Source organism: Sturnira hondurensis, unplaced genomic scaffold, assembly GCF_014824575.4.
Source record: "Sturnira hondurensis isolate 20B ecotype Veracruz unplaced genomic scaffold, ASM1482457v3 Scaffold0008640, whole genome shotgun sequence".
Lineage (NCBI taxonomy): Eukaryota > Metazoa > Chordata > Mammalia > Chiroptera > Phyllostomidae > Sturnira > Sturnira hondurensis.
The window spans coordinates 11,552,304-11,575,376 of NW_028081271.1; the positions used below are offsets into that span (position 1 = coordinate 11,552,304).

The 23,073-nt window shown below is 36.7% G+C and overlaps 1 protein-coding gene across 1 annotated transcript in view; it reads left to right on the plus strand.

Annotated features, from left to right (window-relative positions):
- The first annotated feature begins 20,933 nt into the window (after positions 1–20,933).
- DLC1 (DLC1 Rho GTPase activating protein) overlaps positions 20,934–23,073 on the plus strand; it is a 345,892-nt gene continuing 343,752 nt past the window's right edge. Inside the window, exon 1 of the mRNA XM_037055279.1 lies at positions 20,934–21,235. The gene's annotated coding sequence lies outside the window, so the exon portion shown is untranslated. The remainder of the gene's footprint in view (positions 21,236–23,073) is intronic.

Below are 23,073 nucleotides of genomic sequence, written 5' to 3' on the forward strand. Positions count from 1 at the left end.
GTGCTAGTTTACTACAATAAAAAGAATTAAGTTCAACTTGAAGAAGACATAAACAAGGCACATTAAGTTAAAAAAATATTGGCAGTTGATGTAAGGCAGCTCAATGTTTTTAATGGAACTAGAGTGAAAGGATGGGGGAAGATGAGTAAACTCATTAATTTAACAATTCTCTAGCACTTCACATGAATAATCCTTTGGGGGCATCTAAGTAAATGCTTAAAATGGCCCTTATTTCACTTTTTCAAATATTTATTTTATATTTCTGTAGCTTTTTAAATTTCCCTTTAAAATTCCTTAATGTTAGTCATTGTCTTCAAATCTACTTCTACATTCCAGACTTCAAATCTCACTTTTTATTTTCCCCTGGGACCTAATTTCTTAGTTCAGTTTAATACTGAATTCTTGGTTTACAAAAGTGAGTGAGGTGTGCACAGAGAGAGAGATGTAAGTCCAATGTACGGTTATTAAAAATGGCCAATTCAGAAATAGAGAAGAACGTAGAAGCATATAATAGACTTAGGTAATCTAGTGTAGGTAGACAAAACAATAAACATGTTGAATTCTTACTAAATGCTAGACACTATGCCTATGTGCATATATTATGTATATGCACTTAGTTTAGGATTTAACATTAGCATTTGATATTTTATGTTATTTTCAATTAATTTATGTTGAAGTTTGGGACCATTAAGAAAATCCTAAGTGGTGTTAACACTTGAATCTTGAAAATGAAGAAATTTCATCCAGAAGACAAGGAAGGAAGGGAGGTCCACAAAAGGAAACAACCAGTGAGAAATAAGTGAGAGATGAAAGTGTTTTAGAAGCCCTGGCTGGCGTAGCTCAGTGGATTGAGCACAGGCCTGCAAACCAGAGGGTCCTGGTTCGATTGCCAGTCAGCGCACATGCCTGGGTTGCAGGCCAGTCCCTGCAGGCCATCTCCCAGCAGGCAATGCATGAAAGGCAACCAAACATTGATGTTTCTCTCCCTCTCTCCTTCCCCTCTAAAGATAAATAAATAAATAAAATCTTTTTTAAAAGACTGTTTTAGAAAAGGGCAAGTATTTCAAAATGACTAGATAAAGTGTCTATAGAAGCAGGTGCTAGGAGAAGAAATTAGCAAGAGAGGAGGAGCTGAGTACATCAAGGTGGATTCTTAGGTAAGGGTACAAATAGACGGGAAACTTGTGAGTCAAGAAAACAAACATCTAGGTAAAGCATGTTGTATTTTCCAACCTCAACAAATATGCCTTTTAATTGCATGGGCCACGTCTGTTTGCACTCGAAGCAGAGGCAAACTCTCAAGCTTTCCAACAGTTGGAACAATAGGGTGTGACCGCCTTTCTTTGCAGGACAGAGTGCAGGAGATGGAGAGAGATGTATTGCCTTGGGTTCTGAGGAGTGTTAGTCAGAGAGAGACATTTATGATTATAGGCTGTGCTATGTCCCTGACAGAGGTACCCACTTTCTTCTTCAATAAATTTGGTAAATGTGATTTGGGACATGAGTGGCTGGCCCTCTCTGCTCTGAGTCCATGGTAAGAGCGCTCTGCTTACCCAAGTTCATATGAAGATCATTTCATAGAATGCTGAGGGCTTTAACTTTCACTCATAAAGCCATAGAAACATCAATATTTGATTAATAATAAGTATTAAGAGTCTCTAGAGTATCAAAATCTTTTCAGTTATTTATCGTAAGTTCTGAATTGAAAATACTACTATTCCCCAAGTAAGCTGCTTTTGTTGCAAGATAATCCCTTTATTATATAATCAGCTTTTTGTCAGGTATACGTGACATTTTTTCCATCGTTGACTTGAAATAATCATATGCAATAAAAGCAGCTGATTCACCAAAAGATTTTAAGGAATTATGTGTCATCGATCATTAATATATGATTAATTATTATTAAGCTAAAATAATGTTTTTATATCTAACTTAAGAAGGAAGAACTTATCTGGACCCCTTTAGGATCCATAGAGTGTCTATTTCAAGAAATGTAGGACTGTTTTAACAATATGCAGCATTCTAGAAACTCTTGCCAAGTTATGACAGAATCCATGATTGATGAGTAAAATACGGAAGATGGAAAGAAGCCTAACCTGGGATATAATATTCCAGAGCGTTTGGGCCAATTACTAAGATGTCGACCCCACTGGAAGCATGGCCTATCTTGCTGTTGGCTTTCATTACCAGAAGGCAGGATGGACTGAGTGGCTCCTACAGTAAAAGGCCCAAGAGAACAGAGGGTTCTGGTATTTCCTTCGTTTGCATAAAACATCAATGTAAAAGCAGAATGACATGTTGGTGATTCATGGATGAACCAGCCATATTCTATACATGAGACATCTGGAAGGTAATTTTAAGTGACACATTAAGCATGATCTTGTAAAACTTTGGTGCTAAATATGGCTTTTAAAAAAGTACCTCGGTTGATTCTAATATAAAGGATGAAATGCAGTCCTTATTATTGCTTTTTAGAAGCATTTTAAATATTTCATCATATTAAAATAGTTTTGTAAGGTTGAGATTCATAAACATTTTACAATGCAACTGATGAAAAGAAAACAAATTCTGGAATTCTTGGTCTATTTTTAATGCTTAGGAATTAAATTGCAGAATAATTTCAGACCACGAAATTCCATGGGTATGTAGAATTTATGGTGGTCTGCGATTATTGCTGAAACAAAGATTAATGACCGATATGAGAAAACCATTACATCTGACAAGCTGACCATAGCCCTATAAATAGCATATCCTTTACAAGATTTCCAAAACTATTTTTGACTTTATAATAGACAAGATTTCCAAGATACCATAAAAATTGTTTTCTTAATCTCCTCCCCTATTTTCTTCAACATACTTTGGAAGCCAGTGCACGCATTTAATGACTATATGCGTACTATTTTGCTTGGCTGGTATCCTAATCTGCCTTTAAAAAAATTTATCAACTTAAAGTTGCTAAATGATTAATTTTTAATACATTTCATAGAGTTTCTAGCATCTTGTTCATCATGAAGTATAGACATATTAAATTCCAAATTGCTTAATTATTAGTCATAATAGAATAATAATTGTGAAGTTTCTTTTCACCTCACAGACAAACAAAAGAATCAGGCAAATTGAAAGTCTTTTTTTATTTAAATGTGATATCATTTATCTTAGCATTAATGGTTCAGCCAGATATAGAATCTTAAGCTCCAGATTCCAAGTCCAATGGCTTGTCATCATTAGTATTATCAGCTAGCTAAATGTTCTCTGCCTATGGTACCACTAAAACTGACCAAGTGCATTAAACAGAGAAGAGTCCATGGACACAACTTACAATAGACTAGGGTTTTCAGAACAGAAAATTAAAAAGGTAAACCAAGAAGGGTAAACCTTGTCTGTAACATGTACTAGGATCCAATCCTGAGAGTCCACAGGAAGCTACTATGGGCCAGGAAAGGAGTAACTGCTGTCAGGTGAAGGGGACTTAGAGGAAAACCTAAGCTCTCCTCCATTACATTCACGAACTCGAAGCTTTCTTAGCTCTTCCCTTTCCTTTATGGGTATCTCTCTATTACCTTTCAGTGTAATGTTTTGCTCTGATTTAAACAGGATGTCCATAATATTTTGTTCATGTTATGAAAGGGCATTTAATAAACTATTAGCTCTTCTGAGGACTACTTTATATTGTTTTTAAATGCTGCAATTTATTCCTAGTTGATAAAATAAATGTTGTCAAGTGCCTGCTTTGTGCTATGCGCGGTCTTGGCCCGTGGGGACACAAGACCTAGCAAAATAGATTTAAAACCCCAGCCTTGGTGGACCTGACTGCAGTACCGCACCGTTCCATAAGGGGTGCTATTAAACTTGACGTCTGTATCAATAGCGCCCCCTACAGTTGGCAGTGTGCAGACTGTGCAGCGCTTCCAGGGGCTCCTTGATACTCCAAATTCCTTGTTTAAGCAGCATTAGTGAACAAATTGATGATGAAATGTGTTGTCCAAGTGAATTTCCCAAGAGAAATAAAGCTTACTGAAAAAAGTGTCAAAATAATTTTTAACTATTTTAACAGACAGATTTTCAAAATGAATTGTACACTTCCATGCCTTGTTAAACAGAATATACTGATCAGACTTAACTCATTCCTAATGACTCCATTTCATCATCTTGAACAAAGGCTATTAGACTGCGCTTGAACTTTGTGATTATTCTCAGGGGCCTGAATCTATGCGATCACTGAGCAGCTCCAGCTGCTACACTCTTCAGGGGTTTTTGTCTGCTTTTTGTAATCGCTTCCTTTACAATGTGGGCTCTCAGATCCTCTCATCTCTACGCCTAATGCTAAATCTCATTTTCTCAAGCTAAAGTACTGTGTTTAATGTCCTATGTAGAGGTCAGCCACATACTCACACTTGCTCCAAACACTTACACTATGGGTGTCGCATATGTGTCACTATATTATCTATCTGCCTATACACTATGTATATATGAATTTGAGTATTATGGCCATTAGGAACATATATGAAAATAACTGATAAGAATTGTTTAGTTTGGCTTCTGCATTGTGAATTGTCTGGCTTGTCACTCAAGTGACCAATGTTTTAAGGCAATCCATATTTGCACACACATGTGTATGTTCATGTGTGAGAAAAAGAGACAATGATGGAAGAGAGCGAAACTGATTAATTTGCCTCTGTGTCTACAATTTATGTGTCTATTTTACACGAGTTGTGAATGATATAAAATGAATAATCCTACGAAGCTTCAGGCACATAGTAAGCATTAGACATTATTTAGTAATTATTACTAGATAAATATTTAAATGATAATTTTTAAATAGCATTAATTACTTTTATTATTGCAGTGAGTCTTTGTGAGATTTGAATGAGGTAATTGTAATTAGCTGAGTCCAGAACCTGGAGTGTAGTAAGCTTTCAAAAGTTAGCTGTTACTACTATTGCTGTTAGTATTCTTGTTCCTGTAATTGTTTTTACCATTATCAATAGCTACCCTCCCTCTGCACTGACCCTTGGCCTACATGTGTCTAAGTCTCATAGCATGTGTGTACTTGGTCACTAAAACTCTGACTCAAGACTTGAGATTGTTTCAAAGCATAAACAATTTGTACTATTTTCGATTGAGAAACTGGGTGAAATCCTCAGCTTGCATTTCTAACAGTTCCAATGTCTTATTGTGCTTTCAAAGATGGCAAAAGAGCAATCTATGGTATTAAGTATTGTCATTCATATTATTTTACAGCAATATTTTAGACTGATTAAGTCTAGTGAACATGAAATGTACCATGTGGTCCCTGTTTATTGTAGAGAGTATAAATAATAGAACCAAAGCACAACTACAAAAAGTGATTCTTGATGTTTTAATAGAGACACAGGGTGTTTGTCCTTCTTAATTTTGCTTTCTTGATCTTAAAACAAGTAAGGCCTTTCTAGCTTGAGTTTCTGCTGATATATAGCATACTGGTGTATTTTTATCTACTGTTACAATTTTTGACTAAATAGTTAACATACTTAGAACAGAAACTTGAAGATTCAGAAATGTACTATCTTATTAATTGCATCACTCTCAGTTTTTATAGATCCTGTGAATGTATACTTACGCTGTTTCATCAGAAAGATGTTAAAACTTTTGGAATTTTGACATACAATTTTCTTATATCTAATAATACCCAATAATGATGCCTTTTCTAAAAATACGGTAACTCTGAAACAGATTCCTGGATGCACTGAGAGTTTTCAATATGCTGACAGCCTAATACTTTCTGGTTACAAAAGGACTAAAAAGGAGATTGAAGATGCTCTAAGTACTTGACTTATTTCATCACGCCATATGGATACCCAAAATACCTAATCCGAAAGTCATTATAGCCTATGGCTTTAGGTCATTGTGAAAGGCTGGCCTGTGACTTTGAGATCAAGAAGCCACCTGGGACAGGGGAAGAACCTGTGGCCCTGGCTAATGTAACCTGGGTTAGTCCTGCCTTGTAATTCACTTACTTCCTACCCAGGCCCTAGTCACTTACTCTCTCCGAGCTTCACTCTGATCATTCGTAAAGTAGGGGATGGGAGTAATTGCCTTACTGTTTTGTGTAGTGAGCGAGAAGTTCCAGCTGAACACTGAATAAGAAGTTTGTTCCTTCAGACTGCCATTCCACCTTCACTGGAGTCACCCCTAAAAACACATCTTTTATCTACCACTCTACACTACATTAAAACAAAGCCTGGAACCCTATAGTTCTACCCTATAACCTACAGCCCTTAGAATTCCTTATTCCCTCCCCTTCACCTCGTCCCCCTCATGATGGAACCTCTTACTTTCATTGGCCTTTCCTCAGGGTCAGATCCTCCTGCCTTCCATGTCACACACGAAGTGTGCCTCTCATTCTTTATAAACCAGGATATACAACTTAGCTCAACACCATTGGTGCGGAAGGAGGAAGATGCTCTTCACCGTTCCTCACTGTTGTTGCCACTGGCAGGAAAATCAATCTCCTTTCCCCCACATTAATTTTATGAGCCACCAGACAGCTGGGATCACACAAGTTACCGCTGTACAATATCTAATATGGTCACAGCCTCTTGGATGTGTTAGGGGCTCAGAAATGTCTTCCTAACGGTGATTTGAATCTACACCTTCACCCAGGAGTAAATGTATGGCTGGTTCTGTTAGGCTGAGAAAATTCTACATAAAATGTTGGGCTGTCAACATCTATTCACCACATAAGCATAGTTATGCATCTCAGTAGACACATTGTAAATAATAATAATAAATTTCCAAAGATAGCACATTGTTTTATATAATAATCCCTGATACTTGTATCACAATGTGTATAGCTTTTTGGTCGGGGGGATGTTTGTTTGTTTTGTGAACAATCATACCTGCTCCGTCATTTAAATATAACTATAACCCAGTTTGATCATTTTAGGGGACAACTGAGTCTTCCAACAGTTCTACTTTATAAAGCCAGTTGTTGTGTAGACATATAGTTTAATATTTATATGTTGAAATTTGACCTTATAAGCATTTTTTTAGATAGCCTATCTCACTCTTTATAAACCAGTGAACAGTGTACAGTAGGAGACTCCATTCATTCAAGAGAGGTGTCCACCCTGACTGGCAGGGAGACCAGGAGACTCCCGCCTTGTGCCATTTGTCCTTGCTTCTCCCTCATCATGACCCTCCTTGCCCCAGGCTTGCAGGCAAACACCATTTTCTTATGGAAAACTTCTTTCCTGATGACCCATATAAAACAGTACATTTTAGATGGCCCCACTTCTTTTACAGATGAGGAAACTGAGACCCAAAGAAACTGTTTTCCTGAAACCACACAGATAGCTCTTGCCTGAGACTTCGCAATCCTTCAACCCCTTCACGCCGGCTGCATCTGCTGCATTTCAAACACGGCACGTGGTCCTTCCATTACTGAAATAGCGCTTGCTCACTATGGAAATATTTAGAATCTACTAAAATTGGAAAACTTAGAAATATATCACCAAGATTCTTTTACTCAAAGATAAGCATTTATATTTTGATATGTTTTTTTCAATGTTTTTCTCTATGGATAGATTTTTGTGAGTTTTTTTTCCACTTTGTGGTTTTATTGCCTCCAATGATATTAATTAGTATTTTAATGTAAGCATTATTAATGGCATGCAGCATTTCAACTCATGGATACCCCAAGTTTATCTGGCAATTACTCAATAGGCTATCCTGAAATTTTGCAAGAGGTTTTGCTGTCATAAACAGCTTTGAATATAGGTTGGAAGTAATTGGCGTTTAAAGTACTTATTCCTTCAATTCACTTTTATGGCTTTCAATATACGTAATTGGAAGATTTCAGGTCAATGTTGAAGGGAACTTTGTAAGTGGTTGAGAATGGCAGTTTGCAGATGGAGGGGTGAAGATTCACAGGATGAGAAATGATCATGAGTGTCTAACACAAACCTCTGAAAGGCAGAAATGAAGAGCTTGTGCTTGGAAGTCCAACACGCTTTGCAATGCGAGAACTTTTGACAAGTCACTTAAGCACCTCCACCCCAGTCACCTTATCTATACAAGGAACTTATTAATAGATCCTAGCTCTCAGGATTGTTATCAGGTTCAATAGCAACCCTGCACAGCCCTGAGAATAGAACCTGACAGCTAGGGAGCACTCAATGCCCATCCGTTGTGATTCCAAAAGTTTTGGTAATGAAAACAGAATCAGGAATTACAGTTCCAAATGGAGACAGGATCAAATGATGGCTTTCTTACTTCAAGGAAATTGAAGTACTTATTTTTAGGACCATAAGACGCACCTAGGTTTTAGAGGAAGAAAATAGAAAGAAGATTTGAAGCAAAAATGTGGTAAAATATTTAATAACATAAATAACATAATATTTCACCAATGTAAATGTAAACAGAGCTCAATAGCAACATTAACAACCATTATTCCTCCCAAATTTGGAGGGGAAAGGGTGCGTCTTATAGTCTGAAAAAATATGGTGTGTGTATGTAAGTATTGAGGGAACCATGAAAAGGGATGCTGAGAGATGTGATCCTTAAAATACCCCTCAGTTTGAATTAAGTGATACGGGTCACTGGTTACAGAATAGTCAGAGTGATGTGGATCTCAGCATAGGGAATATAGTCAGTAATGTTATGATGACTATGGATGGGGCCTGGTGGGTTCTCAAAGCAGTGAGGGGACTGTTCCGTGGGGTGCATGATTTTCCGGCCACTTTGCTATGCATCCAGATCTAATGCAGAAGAGATTTAAATGTGAGCTGCAATTTAAAAATGAAAATTTTAATTAAAAAAATTTATCTGTCCCTTGGTTTAGCAGAATCATATTTGAAAAAATCTTTTGTCCAGGATTCCCTTTCCCCTTTGAATTTCTTGTTCGCATCCCACCCTGTTCAACTAGATAGCCCCATGCCTATTGCCTCACGGGCAGAGATGTGTTAGGAAAAATTAGGGAATGGAAGCCTCTTCTGGCTCTTGGAAGAAGCCCCCATCTCTTTTATGTATTTATTTTTCTTTTCTGGCCCCAATCAGGCCTTAATAAATTCAGAGCACACACAGAATTTTGGAGAAACATATCATAGGCAGAAGCTAAGTTTCTGCCCTGAGACTTTCCTTGGGCTAGGAGGAGGGATCTCTGTCTCCAACGAGCTGAGTGATTAGACGAGTCCCCTAAGCTAATGGAAGTTTTATAACTGGGTCTATTTTTAATAGTAGCAGAGATAGATAATTTTTTTCTCTTTATATAAAAAAGTGTTTCTAAAAATATCTGTGCAAAATGTTTAATTCTTCTTGCTTAGAGATAGCAATGATGAGATTGGTTTTTGTGTTCACTGTGAACAGCACCACCATTTATTTAGGAGTGAGGATAAAATTTTATTCCCATCTTACTCAACTTTCCTCCAAGAATTTTAGTGAGAGGAGATAATTCATTAAGTCCCATCCATCATCATCATCATCATCATCATCACTATTATTACTTATAGGCATTGAGTTTTTTAATTAAGTTTTACTTTAAATGCAAGTCAATGAAGTTTCCAACCTTGAATAATGCTGTTTTTCACTTTAAACAAATAGAGATCTAGATATTTCTCCAGCAAAATAGATTTATTCAAGAAAAAATAATATCATAACTAAGGAGATGAAGTCTGATGGCAAACCAGGGGCAAGTCCAGAAAAACAAAGCAGAGAACATTATTTTATGGACTTAGGAACAGCTTCTATAAATGAAGAGTCCAGTGAAGGAAACAAAGTTTGAAGTGTAGTGACTTTTCATTGGCTGAGCTATATCAGCCTCCCATTGGCTATAATGTTGCTGGGCAAGGAGGAGTATTTTCTTCCTTCTGCTGAAGTAGTAAAATGCTTAAAATCACTGCCTGTCAGATATTCAAGGTACATATTCCTAGTGGGCTTAGGGACATGTGTTGAGTGACACTTTTGTGAGAGTTCCCTTCTAGCTTCTCTGTTTTAAATGAGGTTTATTTATTAATTTCATACTGTAATAGTCTTTTCTGATTGCTATAACAAAATGCCACGGGTCAGAATGGCCGCCATAAACAAATCAACAAACAACAAGTGTTGGAGAGGATGTGGAGAAAAGGGGACCCTAGTTCACTGTTGGTGGGATTGCAGACTGGTGCAAACACTATGAAAAACAGTATGGAATTTTCTAAGAAAACTAAAAGTGGATCTGCCTTTTGACCCAGTAATTCCACTGCTAGGATTACATCCTAAGAACCCTGAAACACCAATCCAAAAGAACCTATGCACCCCACTGTTCATAGCAACACACTTTATAATAGCCAAGAGTTGGAAGCAACCTCGATGCCCATCGGTGAATGAATGGATCAAAAAACTATGGTACATTTACACAATGGAATTCTATGCAGCAGAAAGAAGAGGAGCTCCTACCCTTTGCAACAGCATGAATGGAACTGGAAAGCATTATGCTGAGTGAAATAAGCCAAGTGTTTAAAGACAAATACCATATGATCTCACCTTTAACAGGAAGCTAAACAAAAAAACAAACAAGCAAGCAAAATGTAAACAAAGACACTGAAATACAGAACGTGCTGACAGGGTCCAGAAGGGAGAGGGGAGAGTATTTCAGGGGAAAATGGGAAGGATTCACAGGAACAAATATAAAGGACACATGGACAAAAACTAAGGGAAGCGGAAATGAGAGGGAGATGGGGAGCACTGGGGCAGTGGGCTGGGATGGGAGTAAAAGACAGAAAACTGTACTTGACAACAATTAAATAAATTTTTAAAAAATACCATAAACTGGAGGCTAAAACAACAGACATTTATTTCTTATAGTTATGGAGGCTGGGAATTCCAATATCAAGGTGCTAGATAATTTGGTTCCTAACGAGTCATTTGCTTCCTGGTTTGTAAATGACTACCTGTGTGTCCTGTGTCCTATATCCTCACACAGCAGAGAGAGAGAGAGAGAGAGAGAGAGAGAGAGAGCTCTGATGTCTCTTCCTCTTCATCTAAGGGCACTAACCCCATCATTATGTCTACGAAGGGACCCATCTTCATGGCCTTATCTAAATCTGTTATCTCCCAAGGCCCCTTCACCAAATAACCATCACACTGTGGCTCAGCTCTTCAACATATGAATTTGGAGGAGGGTGCACAATTCAGTCCATAGCAACTGCCAAAATACTTACATGTAAAATTTTAAAAATAAGCAAACTACATTTGGTGACTCCAAAATTAATTTCTGTAATAGCTTTTGGATCTCCAACCACATTTTGCTTGCTTCTATTTGAAAATCTTGATAGAACACACTCTTCCTTTCCTTATTAAAATGTGAGTACTAATGTAAGATTGGAGCAATATGTCATCTGATTTACTGTATTTTGGGTCAAGTGGTGAAAAAACTATTCAGACAACCTGCCAGGTTCTGTTAGGTTACACCCAAAGCTTCACGGTTTAAGACAAATGCAGGCTGAAATTTTGACTCATAGGCATGTGGTCTGGCTCAAGAATATGCTACATGTTTCTGGAAACACACGCACACATATGCATAGACACAGCCAAGAAACACAGAAATGTCTTTAAAAAAAAATGAAAGCAAAACCAGAGACTGAGTATCTTGTCCTACCAATTTCCTCCATCTCTTAGAGAAGCAACTAGGTATTTCCTTTGTGGTTTGCATTTCAAGGAATTTAAAAAAATCAGCAGTAAGTGTTTTTAAAAATATTATCTCATAATTCTATTTCTGTTAAGAAATGGATATATTAACCCTTGACACCAGCAAATTGGCAGGTAAGAATAGAGGACTTAGAAAAAACATATAAAGAACGTATTTTTTTTTTAATTTGGGTCACCTTCAGTAGGTCAGCACACTGGTCAACTCCAGCTAAGGCTGAAAACAGCCCTCGTTTTTCAGCATTATCTTCAATCCCTCAGGTGCCATATGTTTCACTCCAGTTTCCCATCAGCCTCCCAGTGTCGTTGCAGACCAACCGCTCAATCCCCCTGGACACAGACGTGCCCCTTTGATCTGAATCAAAATCCCTGTTCCTTCCAGTGTATGGATAGGAGGAAAATGATCTAATTAAACTGAGGCTTAAATGTGATTTCCTGATTGCCTTTCATTCCTTTTTACCTAATCTCTTAACTCTGAAGTCTCAGGAATAGAATTATAAGTAAGATACAGCCTTGAATTCACACTAAGTCAGACATGCTTCCTCTTAGTATGCAGGATAGTAACATATATTTACAACAGAAGAAGAACAAGGCTTCTGGCAGTGACATCCCTGTGGGCTTCTAGGATTTAGCAATTTCGTCTTTCTGGATTTGTTTTTTTTTTTTTTTAAATCAGCACTTGAAAAGAAGTAGATTACTGCTAACAAAGCTACTTGATCTACTTTAACAAAAATCTTTTTTCTGATTCACTTATTCTATTCACTTATTCTATTCACTTATATAGCTTTCACATTCTTTAGTTTCTATTTTGGCATTGGTTCGCAACAATTATCATTGCTATCATCCTCCCATCTCAAAGAGAAGCAAATAATCACCTTGGCATAGCTAAACAGGCATAAGCTTAAAGAATTTTTTCTTACCCACTGATTGTTCTTAACTGCAAATGTGTTGAGCATACATGCTGGTAACAGAACAATCTCCACTTAAGAGCTTCGGTGTCATCAGACTGACTTCATCATTGAAAGACCAAAGAAAACAGTCCCAGAGAGAACCGTCACCCAAGGGATTCCATCTGCAAGTTCAATGGGTCTGTTGCTCAAAATGACTTTGCATGTAGAGTTGTTTTTGTCCCAAGCTTTAAAGTCAAAAGTCTGTGTTTTTGATAGTTCACACTTTCTACCTAAAACCAAAAATATTATTTTAACTCAGTGAAAATCTTGAAGCTCAGCAAGGCCCCAAATGAAATAGCTACTGTGTTTCTGTGATTCATTTGTCTACATAGGAACTTGGCAACTGTAGTCAACAGTCTACTTTGGCCCACAAATATCTAATATAAGTAAAGGAAACTCTGCCATATTTTAGTCCACAATAGTATTACTTTAGTAGTAAAATTCAACCTGTCAACATAAGGATAGAAGAAACCTATTATGACATGTGTTTTACAACCTCTTTCAAACTATTTTCATAACATTTAAATTTTGGCAAAGTTTTTGCTACATTCCGCCCGACATAGTTTTCCCCAACTTAAAACAAGATACGTATTTTTGTAAAATTTTTTATTTTAAATATTTTTAAAAACTCTTTTTGTACTAAATGGAAACCTGCTCATTGAAATCCATGAAAGAAAACATTGTTGTGTGTTGTTTTATTCAAGAAAATATTTCAGACCAGTCTATAGGAGTGATATTATAGAAATATGGAGATGTCCTATAGGATACCAAAGAGAACATCAAAATTTTTCTAGAGTTTGGGAAAGAATTATATCCTTTCAGTTCTAATTTTTGTCTTTCATTTCTAATGGTTACCACACCACTTCTATGAAGGCTGATAATCTATAAGTAAAATAACAATTTCTATTGGATGCCTAAGCAGGCACATGAATCGCTATGTTTAAACTTAAAAATTCACTGAACTCAATCATCAAACCTTTGGTTAATACCCAGTTAATATTCATTTCAAATATAAATGATTGTTTTACTGATATGTAGAGTTTAAACTAGATAATCCTTAAAATCCCAGGAGCAGAGTGACCTCCGTTCCAAGATAATACTGGATTGCTCAGTGGGAACCCACCGAAAGAGGGGCCTCTCTAGAGATAAGCCTCCAGTTCATACACAATGGCTGCTATTTATCATGCTAAACAGAATAGTGGTGAAAAATTTTATTTACTTGCACCTTAGTCAAATACTTCAGCTATAAAAACATTATAAGAAAAAACAATATACTTCTTTTCAAATGCACTTACTGAAATGTTTAGCAGTAAAACAATGAATTTTTTTAAATTCAATTATTCATAATATGTTCTCCAACCATAATGGCACTAAATTAGAAATCCATAGCAGAAAGAAAAAAGTAATTATTTTGAATACAGATGCAAGAATTTCAGAAAATTGAATTTGATGGTGTATAAAGATAATACTACATGACAAACTATGGTTTATTGAAGGAATGCAAATTTGGTTAATGTCTGAAAATCAGATGGCACTGATGAACAGTGCCATCGTTAAGAGACTAGTAGAAATAAAAATTATGTAAATTAAATAAGAAAACTATTTACAAAAATATTTTATTTCCAATATTCTTTCTTGATTTAAAAAATACTCTCAGCAAACTAGAAGTAGAGCAGGACAAGGTTTCTCAACTTCAACACCATCAACATTTTGCATCGGATAGTATTTGCTGTGGGAAGCAGTCTGGAGCGTTATAGTATGTTTTGCAGCCAGGAGCATCGCTCTGCTCCACTTGTGATTGCCAAACACATCTACAAAAAGCTCCAAATATCCCTGGAGAGCAAAAGCCTTCTTATTGAGAACATAGACTAGAGGGAATTTCCTAAACCTGACAAAGGGCATCGACAATTAAACCTTGCAGCTCATATCATAATTAATGGTAAAAGACCAAATGCTTTTCTACCTTGACCCAAAACAAGGCAAGAGTGTCCACTTTCACCAAGTTATTCAAAATTGTAATGCAGATATGGCCTGTAGAATAAAACAAAAATAAAATAAAATGCTTTATTAAACAACAAAATGCTTTTTATTTCTTTTTTTAAAATTTTTTATTTAATTGTTGTTCAAGTACAGTTTTCTGTCTTTTACTCCCATCCCAGCCCACCCCCCAGTGCTCCCCACCTCCCTCTCATTTCCACCCCCCCCTTAGTTGTTGTCCATGTGTCCTTTATACTAGTTCCTGTAAGAAACAGAAGAAATAAAAAGCACTTAATTGGAAGAGAAAAGCAAAACTGTCTTTATTCACACACAACACAGTCACCCACATGCAAAATCTCACGGGTCTTCAAAACAGCTCCTGAACTAGTGCATTTTGCAGTTTGGGAGGACACTAATCACTGTAAAGATGTTCTATGTAATAGCAGCAAATACTTGACAATGAAAATTTTGAAGGTACTAGTTACAGTGATATCAAAAATATACTTAGTGATACCTCTGAAAAAAATTCATAAGACTATTATAGTTGAAGGTACAAAACACTGATAAAATAAATTAAAACCTCAATATAAGAAGAGATACATGGCATTATGGAATGGAAGACTCATTATTAAGATGTTAATTCTCTCCCAATTAATCCAACTACCAAATTTATCAAAATTCCAACAACCTTCTACTTTTTGGAAGAAATAAATAAACTGTTCCTAAAATTCATATGGAAATGTCATGGTAATAGATTATCCAAATCAACTTTTAAAAAGATGAACAAAGTTAAAATATTAATAATACTTGATTTCAAAACTTCCATAAAGCTGTAAGATATCTCACAACTCAATAAGAAAACCACCAACCCAGTTTTCTAAAACAGACACATCATCAAATACTGATGGTGATAAATAAGTATAGGAAAAGATGCTCAACATTAGTAATTATTGGGAAAATGCAAATGGGTTATGACTACATTTCTGTTAGAATGACTAAAATGAAAAAACTAATCATAATAAGTGTTTGTGTGCATGTGGAACAACAAAAATTCTCGGAAAATTCTGGTGGAAATATAAAGCAGAACACCCACTTTATTTTCTTTAACTTTAATATATTTTACTGGCTGTGCTACTACAGTTGTCCCATTTTTCCCCTTAATTCCCCTTTGCCCTGAAGCCCTGCTCCCACCATCATTCCTCCACCTTAGTTCATGTCCATGGGTCATACATATAAACTCTTTGGCTTCTCCATTTCCTATACTATTCTTAACCTCCCCCTGTTCTGTACCTACCATTTATACTTCTTATTGCCTGTACCTTTTCCCACATTCTCCCCCTCACCTCCTTCCTGCTGATAACCCTCCATGTGATCTCCATTTCTCTGAATCTGGAACACCCACTTTAGAAAACAGTTTGTAATTCTGAAAAAGTTTAAAAAGCTTGTCTATCAAATGGCCCTGCCATTTACTGTTAGGTATTCAACCAAAGAAATGAAACAATACAGGAATGCCAAAATTTGTACATGAATGCTCATAACAGTTTTATTTGTAATAGTCAAATAACTTTGTCCCAATGTTATGGTCCCAACTGTCCATTAACAGGTGAATCAATAAAAAAGTTGTGTACATGCCTATAATAGAACACTACTCAGCCATAAAAAGAAGTGGATTACTGATGCATGCAACAATATGAGTGGATCTCAGGTAATTATGCTAAGTGAATGAAAACTGAAGCAATACATACATATGACTTCCTATAAATAAACGTCTAGCAAATGTAAACTAATCTGCAGTGACAGAAAGCAGACCAGTGGCTGCTTGGGGGTCGAGTGGGGGGAAGGATGACAAGAAGCCACGAGGAGATTTGGGGGTGATGGATATACTCTTTATTGTGATGGTAGTGGTGTTGTCACTGGCATAAGCACTTGTTAAAACCAGTCACATCGCGCACTTTAAGTATGGGCACTTCATTGTGTATCGGTTAAATCTCATAAAGGCATTAAAAATACATATGAGACATGCCAAAAGCAACTTAAATCTAGAAAAACTGAGAGATGAATTAAAAAATAAAAATAAAGAAATTAGCAAAAAGATTCAGAACTAGAAAACGACAGCAGAAATACACGACCTGGAGATGAGAGAAACAAAGCATCGCCTTCGCAGCTTTAAGGGATGGAACTGGACTGCACAGTGCTGGGGGGAAGGTTCTCCTGCACCTGGTTGGACCAGGTTGTGTCAGAGAAATACAGGAGGTGGAATTATATAGTAAGTTCCACAGACAAGCACATTTGCAAAACTGTGTGAGTTTTGTTCCTTATGTGTCATCTATTTAATCAATTTTTTATTTGGGTGCGACCTTTATGTGACTGTAAGCAACACAAAAAATCATTTTAAGTTGAATAGCGATGAAAACCATAATAGTGGGTAGCTGAAATCTGCCGAGTGACTAACCGAATGGTGATATCTGACATCCATAGTCTTCACAAAAATCATACTCCCACCTAAAATCAGTCCCTGCTCCTGGATGCCAAGTTCGCTGTCCTACTCAAATATCCACTCCAGCATTTCTTTGCCCTTTTCTGTACAGCATCTTTTCCCTGCCTTCAGGAAGATACCATACTGATTGAAAAACAAAAAATATGCAAGCATATTGTTATTCATCTCCCCTCCTGATAACAGCTTCTCCTGGCTCCAGCTGCCCTGCCATTGGTTTGCTTTCTTTCTTTTTTAAAAATCATTTTGTTGTTGCTCAATTATAGTAGTCTGAATTTTCCCCCCACCGTCCCTGCTACCTCAGCCAAATACCCCTCCCTCCCTTGTTTCCACCTCCCCCCTTGGTTTTGTCCATGTGTCCTTTAGAGTTGGTCCTGAAAACCCTTCCCCCCACTATCCCCTCCCACCTCCCCTCTGGTTACTGTTAAATTGTTCTTACTTTCATTGTCTGATGAAATATTTTGCTTGCTTTTTTCTTTTGTTGATTATGTTCCAGTTATAGGTGAGATCATAAGGTATTTGTTCCTCACTGCCTGCCTTATTTCACTTAGCATAATGCTCTCCAGTTCCATCCATGCTATTGCAAAGGGTAGGAGTTCCTTCTCTCTCTCTCTCTCTCTCTCTCTCTCTCTCTCTCTGCTGTATAGTACTCCATTGTGTAAATGTACCTAGTTTTTTTATCCCCTCACTTACTGACAGGGACTTAGGTTGCTTCCAGCACTTGACTATTGTAAATTGTGCTGCTATGAACACTGGGGTACATAGGTTCTTTTGGATTGGTGTTTCTGGGTTCTTAGGATATAATCCCAGCAGCGAATTTGCTGGGTCAAAAAGCAGTTCCACTTTTACTTTTCTGAGGAAATTCCATACCGTTTTCCACAGTGGCTGCACCAGTCTGCATTCCCACTGACAGGGCACTAGGTTTGCTTTCTTTTGCAGTAAAACTTCAAAAGGGTTGACTCTGCTTGTATTGTCTTCAATTCCTTTCTTCAAAGTCTCTTTCAGACCATGCTAACCAGGCTCCCATGATTTTCTGTCATTATCAACAGTGATTTCCACATTGTTAAATCCAATGGCCAATCAGTTGTTTCTCTTATTTTCTATGCACTTGACTCTATGTTAAATATTTAGAAAATTATCTCAATATTTATCCGTATACTCATATTTAGTAAAGCCTTCATAAGACTATAAATTCTGAAGTTTGTTTGGAGTCCGGCAACTGAAGGATGAAAAATAAATAAAAGTGATTAAAGATTTGAGAAGTAATCTTTCTAGTAATAGAAAAAAGCATAAAGTCTTATTTTGTTTAAAGAAGAGAATATTAAGGAGAAAACTATAAAACAGTATCTAGACATCTAAAAAGGCATGTATAAATGTATACGAATAGGGTTTTGTTGTTTTCTCAGTCTGATATAAACAGAAATATGGCTAAATTATTAGAGGGGCAGAATTACAGTACTCATGAGGAGAATCTAGCTAAGAAGAATTAGCAGAATTCCAACATTTACTGAGCACCAACTATACACTAAGGGCAGGCCTGGAGGCAGAGATAGAGATAGAAATATGTGAGTTATTTTAGGAAAGAACTTACATCACTTCTTATTCCACTGCCATGCAGTGTTTCCCAAGGAAAATAAATACAAATTTATAAATATTTGCAGGTAAAAATTCTTACCTTTATAAAATAAAGAATATTCTTTATACACAAAGAATATTGGAAAGATTTAATGGGCATAGTTTCCATGAAAATATTTTGAATACAAATATAAATAGTTCTTTAAAGAACTTATGAAAGTACAGGATTCCTTCTTGCCGTACAATTGAAGGTTAAAGTAAAGGAATTTAAATGCTTATTCTTTTTTTTATTTAATTATTTTTCAAGTACAGTTTTCTGTCTATTACTCCCATCCCAACTCACCCCCCCCACTGTGCTCCCACCTCCCTCCCATTTCCACCCTTCTTAGTTGTTGTCCATGTATCCTTTATATCTGTTCCTCTAAATCCCTCCCCTATTTCCCCTGAAATTCCATCCCCTCTCCCCTCTCGTCGCTGTCCCCCTGTTCTCTATTTCAGTATTCTTAATGAGTCATATTTTGATATAAACTTTTAAAAGTTGTTCCTGCTTATATATGTTTATTTGATTGCTTCTCATCTTCAAACTCCTACACAATTTAAGTCATTACCATTTAACATTTCTTAGTAGGCCATGCTCTATATTAACTTTGAGAGATTTTAGTTTTCCAATAAAAAAAGGAAAGAGTAGCTATGACATCAGGCTTCTTTGAGTTATCACCTACCCGATATTCTCAGGGAGTACTAAAGAGATACCCATTGTGACATCCAGGTATTTGTCAGCCTGTATAAAACTTAAAACCAACCGAGAATAGACGTGAATAATGAAAACTCCTTACCATTTCAGAGACATACAGTATGGATCATAGGCCTAATAGGTTTACTATTTCTTATACCTCTTTCTAGGGTACTCGTGTTTCATATTAAAAGGGAAATTGTTCTTGTTCTTCCCATTATCGGAAATCTCTAGAAATTTGTAAGCTGCTCATAGACCGAATAATCAGGTTGATCTGATCACTAATCACTGAAAAAAAAAATGCTTAAGTCATAAATACCAAGAGAATGCATTGATTGTAAATAAAATGGAAGGGAGGCATTACTGAGCAATTTCAACTGAGTAAGATAATTAAACTCAGAGATGCTGTTTCCTGTTTCTCTGGTATAAACAAGGCCACTGCGCTGGCCTCTCCACAACCTGGATGTCCCAAGGCCACATGTCCGTTCTTTTCTCCCACTTTCCCTAAGGAGAATTCGGGGTCATGAGAGAATGAGGATTGGTGTAACTTTCCTGAAACATTGTGAGCTTCCGCTGTGTTTTTACGTATGTTATCTCATTAGAAGACGAGGTAACATCTATTATTAATTGATGCACTAATTAAAGGCATACTTGCAATTTCCATGAGCTTATTCCCTGAATTCTCCGAGTTAGCTGTCTGGTTTTAATCAAAACCAAATGGTAGTCCAAGTTCCCAGCCTGGAGCAGCTAGGAGGAAGTCATTCAGTGGAGGCATAAGAAAGCAGAAAAGATAAACAGATGATAGTTCACAAAATTTGTGTCGGACGCAGGATGCAGATACTGGGAGCCGCTGTAGAGATGTGACTCAGGGACCCTGTCATGCTGGAGGGAAGCAGTCGCAAGTGGTTAATGTCAACAAGACTGTAATAGGATCAAGATGGAGTCTGCCTTCTGCTTTTCCAGCCCTGGATTTCGGCAACTGGAGGATTCTGCCTAGAGGTAATGCTGCTGAGCCGGGGCACAAACTTCTTTAATTCTGGGAAGGATCCTTGGGATTGGAGAGATCTTGAAGAAAACGTTCTAATGCCTGGATGTGGGGGATTTTACTTACAGATTACCTCAGACATCCTATATGAGGCTGCAGCATTTTAAACTGTCAGCGGTGGAAAAAAGGATTTCAAATTTAGAAGAATTACGGTATTAGAACTAAATTGGTCTTGCTGCCTTAAAAGATCTTTTGAAAGGAGAACTGCAGTGGTATTTTGGTGAAGTTGTGTCCATACATTTAGTAGCGTGGAAAAGTCTTACAGGAGGGAGAGAGCTATGTTTTCTTTTCCTTTTTTCTCCTAAGCAATGTGGGATAGAGAAAGCTCTAGGACTTTATGACTCTCCAGCTAATCACCTCAAGAGCTTTGACAAACTCACTTCAGTTCTGTGTAAAATCAGAGCTCCTACAACGCCCAGGCGGGCTCCGCTCCCCCCACCCTCCCGCCCCTCTGCTTCGTGCAGTCTTTCTCACATGCACGCTCCTCCGAGGCAGGAAATGCTTCCCAGGCAATCTGGGCCTGGTGGTGGAGGCCCCTTTCGCAAAACATCAGTCTGAATTTAGTAGACAGAAGTCACCAGGAACGCCTTGACAGACTCCTGCTGTAGCTAAGGCTCCCTCCAGCTGCGGAGGGTGTTTTTGTTAGAATCACTCACTGCGTAAAACTGCTTAGAATAGAGCCATGATCTCAACCACGAAATGTGAACTCATGTTTTGGAGAAACTAACGGGGACGACTGCTCTCCTAACCTGAGAGTCGAACAGTGTCATGCCTTGGTGTTTCGGCTGCTCCTTGTCTAGGTAAGAGGCTGGGGGCTCTCTCTATCTTTATCCTCGGAGGTTATCTGTGAAGAGGCAGAAAGGTTGGGATAAACGTTAGCATCTTGCAGCGAGGGGTGATTTCCTAGGATTTAGAGCTAAGCCATGAACTCAGAAGTGGAAAATGTTTAGTGAGTAGAAAACTGTGAGTCAAACTGTTTTAGCAAAATGTCAACTCTAAAATAGGCTCCGTAGAGACTTGATTCCTTTATAAACTAAGGTTTCCTATTAATTCCCTTTTTATTCTTAACTTATGTATGAACAGAGCTGTATGTTCAAGTTTCCTATTATATGGCACAATATGAAACAAACATACATCCTCACACGTAACTGTGAGGTGTAAGTGGATCCCTTTTATCTCCCTTCTTTTGCTAACATAGTGAGGAGATAGCACCAGAGTAACTGTTCTTAATAATGATTCTCTAAAGAATATTTTGTGTCTCATTTAGAATCTGAAGGTTGGATTCCTCAATCTTTCCCCAAGCCAGTTTTACCTATAGGTTAAGCTTAAATAGTTGGTTAATAATAAAAAGTAAATACATACATTTTCACCTCTCCTAAGTGTTATTTAATCTGATTTTCAAAAATTTAAATATCAGAATTAGATTTAATTTATATTAACTTTCTTCAATTCACTATTTAGGCCATATTTTTGTGAATATTTTTGAATAGTTTCAAGTAAATCTCAATGACAACATCATTCATTTTCATTATTTTAAGGCAGCCGGAAATCACTACAATTATATGAAATACTGATCATGTGTTTATAATTTGTATAATCATAAGATTACACTTCCACTAGGCTATAGTCTCTTTAAAGTATCTCATTTTTTTCTTTCTTTTTTCTTTTTTCCTTTAAAGTTTCTTAAGTGCTTAAGTGTGCAATATATGAGGAAATATGTTTAGTAATGATTAAAATGATATTGACATTTAATGCATAACACACTGTTATATTTATATTTCTAATATTTAGAAAGAAACTAGTTATTTTATTAAAATAATATGCAGTGGTATGTCAAGGGAACAAACATTCATGTATATTTCTAAACTTATTAGATGAACACAACATATACTTAATGAGAAAAAATATATACTCAATGAGAGATGAGAGCTATTTGACAATTGAATGACAATAAATTGTGTTTTAATTATAAACTTTCACATATTGCAAGGTGACCATTGGCAGTATTAGCTACTTATTCTTAAATTCTATGCTGGAATAACTTATATTGATAAATTTTAACTATTCCCTAACAATTGAAGACATGTTAAGACTTTTAAATAAAATCCCTGAGTAGAAGTTCGAGGAAGGAAGTAACATAAGGCAATCAATCTTCTGACACTGTGATGAGGTTGCCACAGGAGCTAAGGAATGACATTCAGAAATGACCTGTCCAAGGTTACACCACTGACTGGTAGAAGAGGTGCCAATGGAACTACAGTGCCTCATTTTATAGTTTAGATATCTTTATGCTACATCATCAAATATAACTATGCACAATAAAGGATTCACATGTCCAGTAGAAGTCTACTTCTAGACAGAAAATTGGAGTGCTTCTTAAATAAAAAAGCTGCCACCACCAGTGTTACAGTGTGAAAAAAATTATGGTTTTAAAAAAGTCAAATTTACTCAGCAGTAAAATTTTCTCAAATGCAAGTTTTCTTAAAAAGATGTAATATGCCTTCAACAAACATTTTAATGGAGTAACTTGTTCGTGACTACTTTGTCACATTTTGTGATTATGCCAAGAAAATCAATCCATATGCTAATAATCATAGTAATTTTAAATGCATGTTACTTAAAAACAGAGGGCCAGAAA